The sequence below is a fragment of the Salvelinus sp. IW2-2015 genome, unplaced genomic scaffold (assembly GCF_002910315.2).
Source record: "Salvelinus sp. IW2-2015 unplaced genomic scaffold, ASM291031v2 Un_scaffold2493, whole genome shotgun sequence".
Taxonomy (NCBI): Eukaryota; Metazoa; Chordata; class Actinopteri; order Salmoniformes; family Salmonidae; genus Salvelinus; species Salvelinus sp. IW2-2015.
Window position 1 is genome coordinate 68,673 of NW_019943810.1, and position 14,016 is coordinate 82,688.

At 40.5% G+C, this 14,016-nt stretch overlaps 1 pseudogene; it reads right to left on the reverse strand.

The window, feature by feature from the left end:
* The window catches only part of LOC112074095 (voltage-dependent P/Q-type calcium channel subunit alpha-1A-like), an 85,829-nt pseudogene that overhangs the window by 36,896 nt on the left and 34,917 nt on the right, over positions 1 to 14,016 (reverse strand).

Genomic DNA, 14,016 nt, shown 5'->3' on the forward strand with positions numbered 1-14,016 from the left:
CTGTCCTCCCCCCCAAGAACAATGCAATGCTACAGAWCCCACAGTKTGTCTAGCACCGCGCCTAGCCGTGGCTCAACAGCAAGCAAAACAACAGAAAGAAAAATGACCAAAGGAGAACAATCATAATTCTTTTTTTTCTTCATAATCAAACTCTTAAAAGTTTTTTATTTATTTTTCATTTCAGTGGTGCACAACGTCATGCTCGTCTGGGTGTCTGCATTGTCCTACACATTCTCCTTTCAGATCAGAATGCAAGTAGAAATGGTCAAAATAAAGAAGAAGAGAGAAAGTATAACAAAAATGAAATCCAATCAGATCAGATAAGCGACACTCATTCCATTCTTGGATGCTGTAGCAGGTGTGGTTGAGGATTTTTAGTGGAAGTCAAACCTTGCAGGCCACTCTATGGGGGCATTTCTTTCCTAAGCCAAGAGGCGGGTCGATAACTCGCAATAAACTGTACATATCCTTATAATGAATGCGGCCGCTGCAAAAAGAACAGGAGGAGTCAGAACAAACGTAGAGGACAGATACGACAAGAGAGAACAATGGGAAGAAAGAAGAGCACAAGATTGACAAGAAACAAGATATCATAACAGCAAAATTACTGTACGGTGTACACACACATACTACACACACCACACACACACATTGTTGTTGCACGTCACCCGTTTGAGCTGTAGTGCTTCTCTTCTGCAATGACACTGCAGTCTTTCCCTGTTCCTACCATTCTCTCAGCCTATCCCTTCTCTGTTTAACCACTTCCTGTCTATTATCGTTCCTGTTTTCCTAATACAACCCATCCCCGTCTCTCTCAAATCCTCTTCCTAATAGAACCCATCCCCATCTCTCTCTCAATTCCTCTTCCTAATAGAACCCATCCCCATCTCTCTCTCAATTCCTCTTCCTAATAGAACCCATCCCTATCTCTCTCAATTCCTCTTCCTTATAGAACCCATCCCCATCTCTCTCAATTCCTCTTCCTAATAGAACCCATCCCCATCTCTCTCTCAATTCCCTCTTCCTAATAGAACCCATCCCCATCTCTCTCAATTCCTCTTCCTATAGAACCCATCCCCATCTCTCCTCAATTCCTCTTCCTAATAGAACCCATCCCCATCTCTCTCTCAATTCCTCTTCCTAATAGAACCCATCCCATCTCTCTCTCAATTCCTCTTCCTAATAGAACATCCCCATCTCTCTCTCATTCCTCTTCCTAATAGAACCCATCCCCATCTCTCTCTCAATTCCTCCTTCCCTAATAGAACCCATCCCCATCTCTCTCTCAATTCCTCTTCCTAATAGAACCCATACCCATCTCTCTCTCAATTCCTCTTCCTAATAGAACCCATCCCCATCTCTCTCTCATTCCCCTCGTTCATTCCCTTCCCCCTCTCTGCCAGCAGTGGTGTGTGCCAGTAATTGGTTGTGTGTGGAGTATAATTAAGGAATAGCTCATTAACTAGAAATGCATGTGAATGCTAAATGGCCTAATGTGTAATAGCCACTTGTCATACAGAGGCCCATCTCCCCATAGATTGTCTGTTCCCCCCTCCCTCCTTCCCTCCCTGCCTCCCTTGCTTCTCTCCAGAAAATCCTCCTTGTTTTCTTCCATGCCTGTCTTTATCTCAATTCGCCATGTTACCAAAACCTTTTAATTCTGATTACTTTGATATTCCTACCCATCTCAGTCGTTCTCATTCTCTCTCTCAATTTACCTTCCCCCACCACTGTGTCTCTACCTCCTACCCTCAATCCACTCTCTCTCCCTCCTGCTCTTCCCTTCTTCTCTCCCTCTACATTGCAGACTACAGGACAGCAGAAGGATAACAGGCACTGGAATACAGATACTAGGAAACTTAGCGYGTTTCAGGTTCCACGGGGGTTGAATATACAATACTGTAAAGGGGAGGTTTGTTGCCACAGTAAGTTTTGGCAGTATGCAGATTCCAGAGGGGGTGGAGGTGGGGTGGGGGTCTGAACCACACACAGAGAGGGTGAGGGCACAGGGAGGGAGGGATAACTGGATCACTGAGAAGGTTACTCYTCAGATCCATGATCCCACCTACAGCTGCTGTCTTGTGTGGGTTCTTTASACTGATTTGGGATCAGTTCAACTACAGGAGACTTGGCCTTTATATCCTTTATGACTCTTGTMCTTTATAACTATGGAGTCATTTACTTCATGGTTACTGTACAGCTCCCAGACTCCCACTCTTTTCATCTGCTGTTCCCAAAGACTGGACTTAGATCAGTTTTACCACAGGCWAWTGAGATCTAGTGCCAGGGTTGAACTAGAGCCTAGCCTGAGGACACGTTAACAGTGTTTACACCAGTAAGTTATACAACACTACTGTACACAGTACAGGAGGAGTTAACGCTCAGAGATACACAGACATGAGAGGTGATGTCTACCTCTGAAAAAGTAAACACATTAAAACAACAAGAAACCATTGGCATCGTGTGTGTATGTGTGTTTGTGTGTTTTTAAATCACCCAGATTATAAGTGTTCAGTATATGAGTGTTTATCATGAGGTGCTGATGTGATGCGTCACATGTGTAAGATGTGTGTGTATATCTGTATATATATACAGTATTGTGTGTGTGTGTGTGTGTGTGTGTGTGTGTGTGTGTGTGTGTGTGTGTGTGTGTGTGTGTGTGTGTGTGTGGTGTGTGTGTGTGTGTTGTGTGGTGTGTGTGTGTGTGTGTGTGTGTGTGTGTGTGTGTGTGTGTGTGTGTTTCTATGTGATGTGTTCATGTGTGTCACTCACCAAGCTGCTTGGTCATATTCAGCCCATATCCTGACATACTCGTCTAGATGATGTGGGCCGAGGATGGAGGAGTCTCTGGTCAGGTACTCAAAGTTGTCCATGATGACAGCCACGAACAGATTCAGCATCTAAAAACACAAACAGACACATTATTACACAGTATTATGTCAGCCAAGCAAGTGTGCACTTATAACAGACTAGGGTTGCAAAATAAATTCCCTGGTGTTCCAGAAATCCTGCACTGTAAACCTCAATGCATTTTTAACTCAAATACTTCTAATAAGTTGTACTCTAAGTCAATAAAAAGTCATTATTACTTAACATGTTTATGTGGTACTGACTCAAAAGTAAATGAGAAGTCACACCAACTAAATGTTTTAAAAATATGATAACAAATGAACATTTTCCCCAGCATGCTCTACTGCAGTTAGATTTTTTGGAATTGTTTTTAATATCTGTGTTTTTGCATGTACATTGACTGATTGACTGATTAAATGTTATGCTACAAAAATATAAMTATAATTGTTTCTAATCCAATCACTTCATTTTTGCACTTGTTACTGAAATGGTTGTTCCAGTTTAAATGGCTTATGTAGTTTCCTCCCACTGTTCTTAACCCTGGCAGTCATTATGAATGCAGGATAAGGGTGAATACACATTTCAACTGTTGGATAGCCTAACGCTGGCTAAATCCCAACAGGAATTACACATCACTTTGCAAGCCAGCATAATGGGATTTACAGTTAGAGTTGCACAATTCTGGTAAATTTCCCAGGATTACTGGAAACTTTTTGGGGAAAGTTTGTGGAATTTTGCAAACCTACTTGCATGACTGATGTGGCCTGTAAACGAAGAGTTTCAGGCCACTGTATAAGGCCTTATGAGACATGTAATGGTTCAATAATAATKATMATATTCGCCTAGGAACTCTCTTGGGGAAGACCAAAGGCTTGAAAACTAACGAATTCAACAACCATGTCTCTGTCATTAACAAATAGGGTCATGGGTGGTAACTCTAYAATTCAATCGAAAAGGCAAGGCACACTGGGRAATTATTGGAGGCATGGATTAGTGGGAGMGTTAMATTTAAGAATACCTTACAAAACAATGCATTTGTATTACACATATGAAGGTAGTACTGCTAACTTCAGCTATTTAAGTTTCTTAACTTCACTTTTTTAGTTAATCGGTTTCCTCAAAATGTTTGAGTAGCCAGAACTTATCCGGTTTTGCAGTGTGGTTGGACTATTCTGGATTTCCTGCTTTTTCCCTCCTGATTCCGGGAATCCTCCAACTAGGATTTAGGGAATTTTGCAATCCTATAACCGACACTAAGGGGRAAAATATGACTGAAAGGGGAATAGAGAAAGACAGACAGCTAGTGCTTCTCACCAGGAAGGAGCAGAAGAAGATGAAGGACACAAAGTAGAGGTAGGCAAACTGGCTGCCACACTCTGGTTCAGTGTTCCCTGCCAGAGGATCACAGAGCTTCCCTCCAAGACACGACAGCATGATGTCATGCCACGCCTCGCCCGTGGCACTCCTATACAAATACACACACGTTGGAGACACACGTATGCATGTACTGTACACACAGGCACACACAAATGTAAACACACACACACCTGAAGAGCAGCATGAGAGCTTGGAAGAAAGTCCTGAAGTTGTTGTGTTCATTGATGGCGCTCCCCTCCTCCTCCTCCATCCCTATGTTCCCAAACAGCTGACAAAAKAACAAACTGTCAACATGCTAGGTAATATGGGAGAATGCACAACCTCACRCACGTCCCTATGGCAGGCAAGTGTCACATTCCCTGGATGCTTTTTATAAAGTTCATGTTGATCTGTAAAAATGACCATTCATTTCGACTTGTTTTTCTTCTGGTGTCTCTACTCACCTGCATCCCGATGATGGCATAGATGAAGAACAGATGCATAAAGCGGCACACGTACGGCAGCGCCTAAACAGACAGAAAGAGCTGGAGTACTATTCTGTGTGTGGTGTGTGGTGTGTGTGTTGTGTGTGTGTGTGTGTGTGTGTGTGTGTGTGTGTGTGTGTGTGTGTGTGTGTGTGTGTGTGTGTGTGTGTGTGTGTTCTGTAATCGGTCCCCACAATGCTGCTAAGTGGGTTTTGTGCAGAGGTGGCCCAAGTCACTATTATTCGAGTCATGAGCAAGTCTCAAGTCCCAAGTTCCAGGTCTTAAGTCGAGTCCCAGAAAGAATAGGTTGAGTCTCGAGTCTAGTCCAAGTCGTGCATTCTAAGGGAAAGTCGAGTCAAGTAAACAAATCTATACATGCAAAGACTTGTTCCAACTACAAATCCAGGCCTTGGGACTATGAGGTTCTATCTGACATGTTAGAAATGAGTTAGTCACATATAATAGATTTTTAGATGGTTCTTCATATGTCTGTAAAGTTACATTTTTGAAAAAGTACATTTTAAGTGAAAACATGTAAACTATACAATTCTGTGAGGTCACATCGTTGTTCAGTGATGACAGTCATTTGTCTAATGATCATAATGCATGTCTTAATGTATTTGATGTGTCCTGACTACTTTGGTCAAATACTAATTCTATCATTATGTATTCAAATAACTACAGTCTTAACTGAAAATGTCTAATTTAGAAGTGTCAAATAGAACCTTATGGCTGAACACAGATTAACATTTCAGAACCATAAGCTTATCTGCTAATGCAAGCCCCTAAAAAAACTCACTACAAAACAGTTCTGATGTAACGACGTATGAGAGTCGGGAAGCAAGTTCAGGGAGTGAATACATTTAATAAATAAATGACCAAAAGGAAAACAATGCACCGACATGAAACAGCAACAATGACGACTGGGAAGAAACCAAAGGGAGTGACATATAAAAGGCAGGTAATCAAGGAGGTGATGGAGTCCAGGTGAGTGTCATTATGCGCGTAACGCTAACGAGCAGCCTGGTGACCTAGAGGCCGGTGAGGGAGCACTGACAGTACCCCTTCCCGACGCGCGGCCCAGGCCGCAGGACGCAGACCAAGATAACGATCCCGGGATCAGGAGCGGACTGTCACCTCTGCTAAGGCGCGGAACTTGTCGATCCGGCTGAGGTGTGGGAGCATGACTACCTGAGATGCCGGAGAGAGAGCACACGTGACAGTACCCCTCCCCGGCGCGTTCGGTTCCAGCTGCAGGACGCCAACCACAGGGACAATCCGGGATCCGGAGCGGACCGTTTGCTCCGCTGAGGCGCAGAAACCTGACAAACCGGCTGAGGAGTGAACCTGATGAGCCGGCCGAGACTCCCCGGTTGCCTCGGCTGTGGCACTGGAACCTGTTTCGCATGGGAGCTTCGGCATGGGAGCTTCAGCATGGGAGCCTATCAAACCGCTGAGGCATGGAAGCCTACAAACCGGCTGAGGCCTCCCAGGTAGCTCCGGCTCCAACACCAGGACTTGACATCACCCCCAACACAAAAACAAAACAAAAAAACACTCCCTGATGCTTCCCTTGATGAGTCGTCCTTCTGTAACGATGTAGGCTGAGTCGGGAAGCAAGTTCAGGTAGTGAATTGTTTTATAAATAAATGAAAAAAACAAGAACACAAAACAGCGCACCGACACGAAACAAACAATGACGACCGGGAAGAAACCAAAGGAGTGACTTATATAGAGCAGGTAATCAAGGAGGTGATGGAGTCCAGGTGAGTGTCATTATGCGCCTAACGCTGGTGACAGGTGTGTGCCCTAACGAGCAGCCTGGTGACCTAGAGCCGGAGAGGGAGCACAAGTGACATCTGAGATCTGGGATGTGAAAACTGATGCTCAATATCTCAGAACTTTGCTTAGTGCAGATAGAGCCTTATACTCCCAAGGTCACAAAATCTTTGTCTATTTATTGTGGCTTCCAGACATCCCTTTTCCTTATTTTGTCTACAACATTTTGATTACGTAATAATTGATTTTAACAACAAATTCCAAATCCAAGCTTCATTTTTATTCATTACATTTTAAGCAATTTTGGCATACCAACATACCAGTAAACCTATGCTAGTAATTGTTGCTTGATGCCCCATTGCTGGTGAGCATGCAAAGTAATATCTTGATCAGCACAATTTTTGGAGCTGCATATTTATATATGTCAATCCTCTCTTCCTACAATTTGGTGTGTGCACTGCACCGATATAAAGCTGTACAACAGATGATATATGCGTACAACAGATATATAGCTGTACAGTAGATTATATAACTGTACAACAGATATATAGCTGCACAACAGATGAAAAGCTGTACAGTAGATTATATAGCTGTACAACAGATTATATAGCTGTACAGTAGATGATATAGCTGTACAAAGATGATATACTGACAGTGATTATATAACTGTACAACAGATGATAAGCGTACAACAGATAGATATGTCAGTCGATATAACTGTAACAGATGATATAGCTACAGTATATATAGTGTACAGAATATATAGCTGGTACAAACAGATGATATAGCTGTACAGTAGATATATAGCTGTACAGACAGATGATATAGCTGTACAACAAGATGATATAGCTGTACAACAGATGATATAGCGTTACAGTAGAAATCTGTAGATTATATAGCTGTACAACAGATGATATAGCTGTACAGTAGATTATATATAGCTGTACAACAGATGATATAGCTGTACAGTAGATGATATAACTGTACAGATAGATATATAACTGTACAACGATGATATACTGACAACAGATGATATAAACTGTACAACAAATGATATAGCTGTCTACAGCAATGATATAGCTGTACAACAGATGATATAGCTGTACAGTAGATGATATAGTTGTACAACAGATGATATAGCTGTACAACAGATGATATATGCTGTACAAACAGATGATATAGTGTACAACAGATGATATAGCTGTACAACAGATATACTAGTACTACGAATATAGCGTACAAATGATAGTGTACACAATATAGCTGTACAGTAGATATATAGCTGTACAGTAGATGATATAACTGTACAACAGATATATATGCTGTACAACAGATGATATAGCTGTACAGTAATTATATAGCTTACAACAGATATATAGCTGTACAGTAAGAATGATAGCTGTACAACAGATGATATAGCTGTACAACAGATGATATAGCTGTACAGTAGATGATATAGCTGTACAGTAAGATTATATAGCTGTACAACAGAGATGATATAGCTGTACAGTAATTATATGCTGTACAACAGATGATATAGCTGTACAACAGATGATATAGCTGTACAGTAGATATATAACGTACAACAGATGATATAGCTGTACACAGATGAAATAGCTGTACAGTAGATTAAAACTGTACAACAATGATATAGCTGTACAACAGATGATATAGCTGTACAACAGATGATATAGCTGTACAACAGATGATATAGCTGTACAGATGATATAACGTACAGTAGTATAAACTGTACAACAGATGATATAGCTGTACAACAGATGATATAGCTGTACAAGATGATATAGTTTTTACAACAGATGATATAGCGTACAACAGATGATATAGCTGTACAACAGATGATTAGTTACAGTGATGATATAGTTGTACAACAGATGATATAGCTGTAAACAGATGATATAGCTGTACAACAGATGATTAAGCTGTACAACAGATGATATAGCTGTACAACAGATGATACAGCTGTACAACAGATGATATAGCTGTACGGTAGATTATATAACTGTACAAACAGATGATTAGCTGTACAACAAGATGATATAGCTGTACAACAGGATATAGCTGTACAAGCATAGTAACTAGTACAACAGATGATATAGCTGTACAACAGATGATATAGCTGTACAGTAGATTATAATAGCTGTACAGTAGATGATATAGCTGTACAACAGATGATATATTGTACAACAGATGAATGATAACTGTACAGTAGATTATATAGCTGTACAACAGATGATATAGCTGTACACATATGTATATAGCTGTACAACAGATGATATAGTGTACAACAGATGATATAGCTGTACAAACAGATGATATAGTGTACAACAGATGATATAGCTGACAACAGATATATAGCTGTACAACAATGATATAGCTGTACAACAGATGATATAGCTGTACAACAGATGATATAGCTGTACAGTAGATGATATAGCTGTATTGAAGGTAGTGCAATGTTACAACTATCTTTGGACATATACAGTTGAAGTCGGAAGTTTACAAACATTTCGTTTGGAGTCATTAAAACCTGTTTTTCAACCACTACACACATTTTTTGTTAGCAAATTATAGTTTTGGCAAGTCTGTTAGGAGATCTACTTTGTGCATGACACAAGGAAATTTCCAAAAATTGTTTACAGACAGATTATTTCACAGTATCACAATTCCAGTYGGTCAGAAGTTTACATACACTAAGTTGACTGCCTTTAAACAGCTTGGAAAATTCAAGAAAATTATGTCTTGGCTTTAGAAGCTTCTGTTAGGCTAATTGACATKATTTGAGTCAATTGGAGATGTACCTGTGGATGTATTTCAAGGCCTACCTTCAAACTCTGTGCCTCTTTTCTTGACATCATGGGAAAATCAAAAGAAATCAGACAAGATCTCAGAAAAAGAAATGTAGACCTCCACAAGTCTGGTTCATCCTTGGGAGTAATTTCCAAACGCCTGAAGGTACCACGTTCATCTGTACGCAAGTATATACACCATGGGACCATGCAGCCGTCATACAGCTCAGGAAGGAGACGCGTTCTCTCTCCTAGAGATGAACCTACTTTTCTGCAAAAAGTGCAAATCAATCCCAGAACAACAGCAAAGGACCTTGTGAAGATGCTGGAGGAAATAGCTACAAAATTATCTATATCCACAGAAAAACGAGTCCAATATCGACATAATCCAGCAAGGAAGAAGCCACTGCTCCAAAACCGCCATAAAAAAGCCAGACTACGGTTTGCAACTGCACATGGGGACAAAGATAGTACTTTTTTGAGAAATGTCCTCTGGTCTGATGAAACAAAAATAAAACTGTTTGGCCATAATGACCATCGTTATGTTTGGAGGAAAAAGGATGAGGCTTGCAAGCCGAAGAACACAATGTTCCCGCTAACCGTTGAAGCAAGGGGGTGGCGCCTGCAAATGTTGTGGGGGTAGCTTTGCTTACAAAAGGGGACTGGTGCATTTTCACAAAATAGTAATGGCAGTTCATGAGGGGGATGGAAACTGATGTGGAATATATTGAAGCAACATCTCAAGAATATCGGAAAGATAAAGCTAAGTCGCTAAATGGTCCTTCGTCAATATGGAAATGACGCAAGCTATACTTTCTAAATGTTTTGTTGCAAAATGGGCTGTAAGGACATACAAAGTCAAGGTATTGTAGTGGCTATGGCTGTGTTTTTTCATCTCTATATGATAATATTTTGTGGCAGAAATTGAAAAGTCTGTTGCCTATATAATAGAGGCTAACAATACTCTGACTCCGTTTTAAACATGCAGTCTTTGTTACTGTGTCAGGGTAGAGATATGGGCCCATAATTTTCACCAACTTATTTGGGGAAAGCTTTGTGGGACGGGCTTACCTGAAACGTTTGACCCTAAGTTTAAACAATTTTAAATGTAGATGCTACAAATACATCTGAGGTGTATGGGTAAACACTGGAATAATGATTAAAAATAAATATAAAGTTTCAAATAAATCAATTCTGCTTGGCTCTTACTATTATTCTGACATTTCACTATTGCTTAAAATAAAGTGTGATCGTAACTGCCACTAAGACAGGTGAATGCTTACTGGATTTAATAGGAATTGTAAAACTGAGTTTAATATGTATTTGGTAAGGTGTATGGTAAAGTTGACGCGACTTCAACTGTATAAACCCACGCTTAATAAACTTGGCCTATCATGAAATATGAAAATTATCTATGAGTAAGATGTCGGGAGTTTCTATAGTTTTTCTGGCAATAAGTTGAGGCCTGATGAAGACAGCTTGTCTGTCGAAAGACGTTGGACATAAATCTTTTTTAAATAATAATTAATTTTTTGCAATCTGAGCTGCCCTTAGTGTGTGCGGCTCTCCGTTCAATTTGTTCAAAAGATGAGGGGCGCTGTGCAGATTTGAGTAATTAGGTAAGGGCTACTCTGATTTTTGCCTAGGCAAACCGGAGAAATGAAGTCTTTCTTTGCTGTCACTAATTGTTGATATGTGCGGCTGTTTGAGCGGCAATGCTTTGTATAGACTGGTCATGATGGTTAGTTATCAGGACGCTGCTCATTCTCTTTGCGGAAACTGAAGCATTACGATTACAATCATTTGGTGGCAATGCTACGTAGGCTTAGGGATAGTGACTAGTTCGGAATAAACCAAGGTAAAAATATTAAATAACAAAAGCGGTAGTCTATAATTCTTTATGTATTTTTCGCATTCGTTTCATCACATTCGACGACCCCTAGCTATGACCCAAAACCTTCTATAGTGTGCTACTATAGCTCACACAACTCTGTGGTTGAATTTGACGGTTTGGCTGTCAATCAGCATGGAGACAAAGTGTGCATTCACTAGCAAATCTTTTTTGTTGTTGTTGCAAGTGCGATATACTGAATGAAGTGACACAAAACTAAGTGACAAACGTTACAAACTGGCCAGATAAGTCATCAGTCTCAAGTTCTAAAGTCGAGTCCCCAAGTCTTGAGGCTGCCAAGTCGAAGTCAAGTCTCAGCTGTTATTTTCGAAGTCGCATTTCCTATCAAATATGTGACTTAAATCTGGGGGGGAATGTATATTCTTGTCATCGTGTACTACGAGTACACACCTGCGTGGTTTTGTGTGTGGTATTCTGTCATAGGTCTCGCACATGCTCTACTAGGGTCCTGTGTGGGTGTATGTGTGTGTGTGGGTGTGTGTGTGTGTGTGTGTGTGTGTGCTGTGTGTGTGTGTGTGTGGTGTGTTGTAGTGTGTGTGTGTGGTGTGTGTGTGGATGTGTGTGTGTGGTTGTGTGGGTGTGTGGGTGTGTGTGTGTGTGTGTTGTGTGTGTGTGTGTGTGTGGGTGTGTTTGTGTGTCGTGTTGTGTGTGGCATTACTTTGAAGGATTGAACAATGGGTCGCAGGCAGGATGCGGATGGATCTTCCGCTGCAGGAAGCTTATTTGATGAGCCTGGGCAGCCCTGATACAGTCTGCAGGAAACTGGCAAGATTGATGATAGTTACATCTATAACAACAACGTGCACAGTAATGAACGCGCCAAGAGAGCAGCAGATGAGAAGAGAGAGAGAGAGAGAGAGAGAGAAGAGAGAGAGAGAGAGAGGAGAGAGAGAGAGAGGAGAGAGAGAAGAGAGATGAGAGAGAGAGAGAGAGGAGAGTAGAGAGAGCAGAGAGAAGAGAGAGAGAGAATGGTGATGGAGGGGGGAGGGTAGAAAGAAGAGAGATGGAAAAAGGGGGAAGAGAGGGATGGAGAAAAATAGAAGGCAAAAATATTGGGACAAATAGAGGGAGAGAAGTGTGGAGAAATGGAGAGTTACGACGACGTGCGGGTAGAGAGGAGAAAGGCTTATCACTTGCCATGCAATGTTTAGATATACTATTTCCTGTCATAAAACAAACTGAAACCTTGATCAAAATGGTCAGTGGGAAAAGTTGCCAAACCAAAACTGAGTAGGATTCAAAGCCAATAGAAAAGCAACAAAAGACTGGATCAAATGCAAACTAAACGCACAGAATGCGAAAGTCGTTGTAACAGGCTGCGGGCATATGTCCAGGGAGTTAAGAAGAAGGGAGTACACGCCATAACACGGGGAGAAAGACGGAAAAGTCATATTTGTTTTTCACAAACCTAAACATTGTCACCCACACGTAATTGGGCGTAGCAGTAAGTAGTAGCAGTAGGTAGAATAGTAGTATAGTAGTACTAGTTTGTGTAGTAGTAAGTAGTAGTTTGTTGTAATGGTGTAAGTCAGTAAGTAGTAGTTTGAAGTAGTAGTAATAGTTGGTAGTACTGGTAAGTAGTAAGTAGTTGGTAGTAGTCACAAAGTAAGTTTGGTAGTATGTAGCTGGTAGTAGTCTGGTAGTAGTATTATAGTAGTCAGAGTAACTAGTAGAGAGTAGTAGTAGTATAGTAGTAGTAGTAGTAAGTAGTTAGGTAGTAGTAGTAGTAGTAGTAGCAGTACTAGCAGTAGTAAGTAGTAGTAGTAGATAGTTAGTAAATAGTATAGTAGTATGAGTAGTAGTGTAGTAGTAGCAGTACTAGCAGAGTAGTAGTAGTAGTAGTAGTAGTAGGTAGTAAATAGTATAGTAAGTAGTAGTAGTAGTAATAGTAGTAGTAAAGTATGTAATAGTTAGCAGCAGTAGTTAGTAGTTAGTAGGTAAGTAGTAGTTGGTAGTAGTAGTTTGTAGTAGTAGTAGTAGCTAGTAGCAGTACTACTAGAGGAAGTAGTAAGTAGTCGTAGTGTAGTAGTTAGTAGTAGTAGTTAGTATATAGTTAGTAAGTAAGTAGTAGTTAGTAGTAGTAGTAGTAGTAGTAGTAAGTGTAGTATGTAGTAGTAATAGGTAATAGTAGTAGTAGTAGTAGTAATCGTAAAGAGATAAGTAGTAGTTAGTAGTAGTAGTAGTAAGTAGTCGTAGTAGTAGTAGTAGTAGTGGTAGTAGTAGTAGTAGTAGTAGTAGTAATGTAGTAGTAAGTAGTAGTATGTAGTTAAGTAGTAGTAGTAGTAGTAAGTAGTGTAGTAGTAGTAGTAGTGGTGCAGGGAACCGATTTTTCTTGTAAATACACCAATTGCACTGATCCTCAAGGCAAACGCACCACCAACAATATGGAGCTAGCTAATACAGCAAGTTACCAGCTGTGTCAACCGAACGCAGCAAAGCTGAAGCTCTCTCCACAAGGGATTGGCTGCGTTTTAGTCCGTGTACACTATAAAGTCAGGTTCGATTCCATTTCAGTTCAACTTCATTCAGGGGATAAAATGAAGCTAATTATTTAATTAATAAAATAAAAATTGTCCGCACTGTTGCTTTTTAAGAAGTCAAGTCACCTCCTGAAATAACAGAATTATACATGGAATTGGAACCCAACCTTTCTTGCGTCATACAGTCGGAGAATGGGGAGGTGGGGAAGTGGGGTTCGTGGTTTGAAGACAAAACTGCTAATATATATTGATGGATCATTTAGAATATTACTTTGTTACAAAGTTCTAATGTTGAAATATAAGCAGTGGAATAAGGTTATAACATACTGATATAGATAATCTCATCC